Here is a 6,551-nt window from a genome sequence, read left to right as displayed (position 1 = left end):
GGTTGACTTCTGCCCGGGAAGGAGACCTTTACCCGTGAGCAGGGATGATTATAGTGCTTTCCTCATCGGGCCATTTAGAAGGTTGCCTGAGTTAATCTTCATAATGTGTATTGTTTTTTGGTATGATTTCCCTTTTTATACTGCATTCTTCTGGCCTGGCTGGATCTCCTTTGGCTGCCCAAAGCTGGGACTACCCTTGAGCTCAGGGGTATATCTGATTTTACAACAGGCCAGGCTGCCCTGCCCCGACGACAGTCACTCTGGGGTGGATGATACACTAGTGGATGTATTGCTGCTCTCGGCTAGTTTTCCCAAACCTAAGATTGTCCAGGAACCAAAGAAGTAATGTTACTTTTATTTTCACTATTATTTTATTGACATACTGAACAGAAAGTCTTAATACAAAGGAGGAATTCATACCAGGTTAAACACAAATGGTAGTCACCAGGGCGTTCATTAAACGAATTCACTTTAATACGTAATAGTAGGTGCTCTGAGAAAGAATTATGACACCACCAAAGGTCCAACCTAGCATAAAAAATGTTACTCTTTGGAAGTTGCAGTGTTCTAACGTAGCTGGTTAGAGACCATCTCTAAGGGATCTACGGTGATATGTAAGAGTCTTTATAACTTTGCTGTGCATTATAAGCTATACCACTATATTTACCCCTGGGTAGGGGGAGAGATCAGATGGTTATCATCTTGATCCAGGGATTAGTCTTAACACTGAGGATGACCTACAGTACAATATGAACCACACAGCACAATCTATGACATATTCTGCCAAAAATATTTAACCAGAATTATGTTGTAACTTCCAGTTTATAAGAAATGGAAGACAGAGAGGAATAAGCTAAATGACACCAAAAGCAAGTGACCAGATGAATCCCCAAAATGAGACATTCTTGGTGAAAATTGATCTGGTCCTTGCAACAAGTCAGAGACAAGAAAGAAATGAAAATACATTTAAGAGGCATAACACTATGTTTGAATCCTCTTTTAAACAAGCTGGCTACAAATTTAGGCTGTTCTTGAGATAGGCACTTGAATATGGAATCACTATTTTTTCTAAGTATGATAATAGTATTTTAGACACTTTTCAATGTAGGAAAATGTTTCTTTAAGGTGCATGCTGAAAATTACACCTGCATGAACACACACACAGAGCTGGAAATACTGAGAGAGGCTGAGCAAGAGTACAAATTTGTCCTCATTTTAAACAAATTAAACAATCAAATTTTCTGGTGTTGGTTTAACTCATCAACAAATATTAATTAGGCCTTGGCCATGTACTTAGCTCTATTAGATGCTGTTGGAGATATAATGGATGATATGCTATGATATAACTAAAGGAAATAAAATTCACTTAATAAAATAATAGGGGACAATTACTTTCTACACTATCTAGCAGAGACTGAAAACACCACAGGCTTTCAGAGACGGGGAGCTTAGGGCCACGTTCTGTGAAGGCTTCATGAGGTGGGTGTGAGCAGAGATCTAAAGGATGAGGCCAATTTAGGACAGCTCTCCGTGTGTCTGCACAGTTGTGTGGTCCATGTGCCCACACTTGTGATGGAGGGTTGTATGGGTTTCACACCATCCACTTGTTGGAAATCGTGAAAGAGGACTTCAACCACCTACCTCCATTCTGACCTCAGTCTGTACTTTCTGATTAAGTTCTTCTTTCCAGCATATCTTCTTAACTCAGGCAAAAGACCCAGCTGCGGGCAAAGCGTACGGTGATGGGGACCGAAACCACTACCCCTCAAGCAGCAATGGCGGCTGCTCTGACGTCAGCAAGACCCAGGGTGAGTGACCCCAAGATAGGGATCGACTTGACCTCTACTGGCCATTTGCACGTACCCACTGACATTTGTCCCACATTTTCCTTATATAAACCTGGAAGGATTTTCAGCACTTTGGAGACAAGTCTTTGAGACATACATTAGTCCACTGTCTTCCCAGTGTTGGCCTCACGGGAATGAATTCCTTTCTGGTTTTACCACCACCTGTCTCTCTACCTTTGTTTTATTTTGTTTTGTTTTTAAGATTTTATTTATTTATTTGACGGAGAGAGAGAGAGAGAGAGAGAACAAGCCGGGAGAGCAGCAGGCAGAGGGAGAAGCAGGTTCCCCAGGGAGCAAGGAGCCCAATGTGGGACTCAATCCCAAGGACCCTGGGATCATGACCTGAGCTAAAGGCAGATGCTTAACTGACTGAGCCACCCAGGCGCCCCGTTTCTCTGCCTTTGGATTTTGTCAGCGGAGAACGGCCAAACTCGGTCTGCTTGGGACCCCCGGAGCCAGGTGCTCTTGGACCCCTGCCCTCCAGTTGCAAAAGCAGGCAGGTTTTGCGCACAAAAGATTTTTCTTGTTATACATTTGAAATAAAAATTGATTTGCTTTAAAGTTCTGTTTCATAGTTACTATCTTGGGGTTTTTGTGATGTATAAATATTTATGCTTTCCGGTATTTGAAACTGTTATTGTGTCCCACCTTAAGCTGTGTGTACACATACAAATGTTTGACCTTTGCTGTATTTGTGTCTGGTCAGAAAGAGGCTTGCTGTGGGAAGTGTTTCATGTGGTATTTTTCAAAATTAAAACTGAATTTGAATTTAAATGCATTTTTCTAAGATTAGTATTGTCATTTACCTAGCAAACTAATGAGTCAGATAAAGTTAAGTAATGAATTAAAGTCAATAGTGTTCTCAAAAAAAGGAAGAACAATGATTTGCCCTTTGAGTCCACAATCCGATCAGGGATTTAAGGCAGGGAATCCTTGATTTTCATCACAACGTATCCCTGCAAATCCCGTTCTGAAGCAGTGATAAAACAGATGACATTTCCCAAAGGAACAAAACTATGATTAGAAGTTGTGTGGTTTAAAAATTGTGAAAATCTCCAAAGTATAGCATTTTAGAGCAGGCAAGAACCATGAGTCATAACCTTTAATTAATTGACCAGGAAACCAGAGGGCAAATGACCCACACAAGGCCCCATAGCCCACACACGTAGGTAATGGTTGGTCTAGAGCCCAAGGTCCTAGTGCCCTATATTTCACTTCACCATGTTGTTTCCCTTTTAAAAATCCAGTAAAATGTGCAGAAAAGTAATAGATATGAAGATCATACAAGGAGCCCAATGTTCCACAATGTGTGTGCATAGCACATAAAAATATAATTCTATTGTATAAAATTCAGTATCTATTGAAAAATGTACCAATCATATTAAATATTCCTTTAACACTTAAAAATATATAAAGGTGATTTCTGTTTTTGAATTTATAACTGCTTTTGAGGATGATTTGAATGGCATGAATCTCTCTACGAAGGCAGTCCAGGCGGACGCCTGGGTGGCTCAGTTGGTTAAGTAACTGCCTTCGGCTCCGGTCATGGTCCTGGAGTCCCAGGATCGAGTCCCGCATTGAGTCCCGCATTGAGTCCCGCATCGGGCTCCCTGCTCGGCGAGGAGCCTGCTTCTCCCTCTAACCCTCTCCCCTCTCATGTACTCTCTCTCTCTCTCTCTTTCATTCTCACTCTCTCAAAATAAATTAAAAAAATCTTAAAAAAAAAGCAGTCCAGGCTTTTTGAAAAAACTCTATTATTTCTGTTCACTATGGTCTGTGTTTGTTCTAAAACGAAAACAGATCTGGGCACTTTGTAGGCTTAGGACAGGGAGCCATACAAGACCGACAGGGTAATTAAAGAAGCCATTTCCAGGAAGAGAGATCAAGGGCACAAGAGAAGGAGAGATTAAGTATGAAAAGGACAAGGGGATAGTTGGTGTGAACAGGATGGAGCTCTGCCTGGAAGCAGGAGAAGCAGTTTGGAAACCAGTGCAGATGTCCAGGACACTGTAGACAGCCAGGTGTGAAGATTCCTATCAGTCCTCCTGCCAGATCTAACACCATATGTGTATCATTAACTTCAAGAAATGCTTCACTTTTGGGGGGTCAATAATTACTATTTTACTACTGATAATTTTATTTCCAACAGAATCATCTTTCCAGTCCCCATCAGGCCCAGCATCCACCCGTCTGTGAAGTCAAGATTAATCAGAGTCCTTAAAAATAGGTCCACGGCTTGTCATGGTATAATGATTTTACAGTGTCCTAGTTTCTATATACAATTTCCATAAGGATTGAGATTTAGAAAAGATCAGTATAAAATGGCTGGCTGATGTGTTTCCTTTGTTTTTTTTTTTGTCCTCCAAATCCTACTGCTAGATCAAAAGAAATGTAAAATGAATACATCCATAATAGCCCTGGGAAGTTGGCCGAGGTACCTTCATAGACCAGATTGGTGGGGAATGGCTGAAATATGTAGGACAGGAGGTCAGATTTATGATAAAGCCTAACAGAACAGTGGAATTTTGGTCCCATGAAGGAAAGATGGGGCCACCAAAGAAATTATTTTCTTTCTAACAAAACCCCACAATAATTCTAAGATTATACACAGGGGAGACTTAAGATATAATTCCACTTTTCATTGTGGCTTCCGTGGTCTGTCCCAGCCGGTGGACACTCTGACACAGGAGAAACCAGAGTGGGCTTTGGAGTCAGAGAAACAGTTTAGTGCCCCCAGATTATTTATGGCTGCCAAGAAGAAAAGGGTTCCTTGAATGTAGAAGATGAGCTAGTCACACACCCTAGAGAAATGTTTCCTTGGACACAGACAGTAAAGGAAAGCACCTGGAGCCTGGTGTCCTGTAATTAGAAATGGTTTCCACTGTCAGGTAAAGAAACAATATCAAAAATCAACAAACACTGGAGTAAAACTACCACAAAAGGCATTTTAAAAATCAGTAGAAGAATTAACTGCTGAAGAAAAATTAATGCAGACAACAGAAGGAGACTTAAAAACAACCACAATTAGTATTCCTCCAAGTTATTGCAGAGCATCTGACATCCAAAAAGAACTGAGTTCTTGGAAATCAAATACATGATTTTTTCACAAACAAATAAACCCTCACCTCAGTAGGTGGGCTGCATAGACAAAGACTGAATATCAAATTTGTTAGCGGTATTATCAAGCTCAAAATGTAAATAATTCAAAAAATAAAAAGTATGAAAAAAGAGTTAATAAGTTGATAAACATGGAAGACAGATCCAGGAATACTAGATCCTTCTAGAAATTTTAAAAAGAAAGGAGGGGGAGAATGGAGGATAGGAAATAATAAAAGAGATAAGAGAAGAAAATTTGCATGAGTTGAAAAAAGACATTAATTATCAAGTGCCAAGATAAAAACAGAGAGGGAGAAAGAGAGAGAAAACAAGCCCTACATTTAGACACCTACAGCATATTCAGGTGACATTTATAAAGCCCAAAGATAAAAAGAAAAGTCCAAGAGTTTCATAAAGGGAAAAACAGGAATCTGTAGGAACAAGGAATAAGAATCAATCCTCACCATACTTCTCATCTAGAACATGGGAAATTGAAAAGAAAAAAAAAAGATCATGGGAAATTGTAGAATACTCTCTTCACAATTCTGAGGGAAAATGATTTTGAATTCAAAATTCCACGCTCAGCCAACCTACCCTATGAGGGCCAACCTATCCAGTTTCAGAAATGCAAGGATTCAGAAAGGTAACCCCACTCAAAACTTCTTTTTGCTTATTTTTATTTTTATTTTTTTATTTATTTTAATTTTTTAATTAACATATACTGTCCACTCAAAACTTTCTATAAGAATTGCTTGGAGATGTATTCCTCTGAGATAATGAAATGAATCAGGGAAAGGAAAATAGGAGAAAAAAGGTGGTGAACCAAGAAATGAGTAAAACAATTACTTGTTTATAATGTGATTGTGGACAGAAGAAGAAGAAAGAAAAGAAACAGAATGGAAAGCCTTGAGAGTACTGTTGAAGTGGATTCGATTGGATGCGGGGACATAAAAAGCCATCATCAGAGAATGTTGGGTACTTGTATTTTCTAGGAAAAGATGATGGGTATTAGTGACTGCACTCCCAGTAATAGATGACATTGTTTCTATTGTCAGTTATTTTGATATGGCCTTTTAAACAAGTCACAACTCACAGTAGGTTCTAGTTTCAGCATCAGAAAACCTTTATAATGTTATGAATAATCCATGAATACCACCTGCCTGAGAGGTCACCACATTCAAGAGAGACTATTTTCAAGAAATACCACATTTTTTGGGGGGGAAGGGGAGGGACTTCAGTTACCAGGCATCTTGGAATCTTCGTGAAAACAAGCGTGCGGTGCCAGATCTGTCCAACCAGGGCAATTCCCCAAATGGTTGCTGAGATTTGTTCAAGCACATTGTCCAGCGGCACGACACACAGCACCAGTCTGCAAACTCAGGCCAAACCACCAAGGACACCAGTAGACGCAGGAGGCCCAGGTCTGAGCACACAAATCTCTTGACTCGGAGATTGCCTGTCTTGAATTCCTGGTGTGCATCCTTGGCGGGGCCTCAGTCCAGCTTCCTGGGGGCCTCAGTCCGGCAGCCAGCAACAGTCCTAGTGCGTCCTGGCTGTGATGTCAGGCCTGGAACCTACGACTCCTTGAACATCTGGGGAGGCCAAGGT

The sequence above is a fragment of the Eumetopias jubatus genome, unplaced genomic scaffold (assembly GCF_037043125.1).
Source record: "Eumetopias jubatus isolate StellerSeaLion01/CBP00866 unplaced genomic scaffold, mEumJub1_p1.0 scaffold_2, whole genome shotgun sequence".
NCBI lineage: Eukaryota > Metazoa > Chordata > Mammalia > Carnivora > Otariidae > Eumetopias > Eumetopias jubatus.
This window is presented reverse-complemented; position numbering follows the sequence as displayed.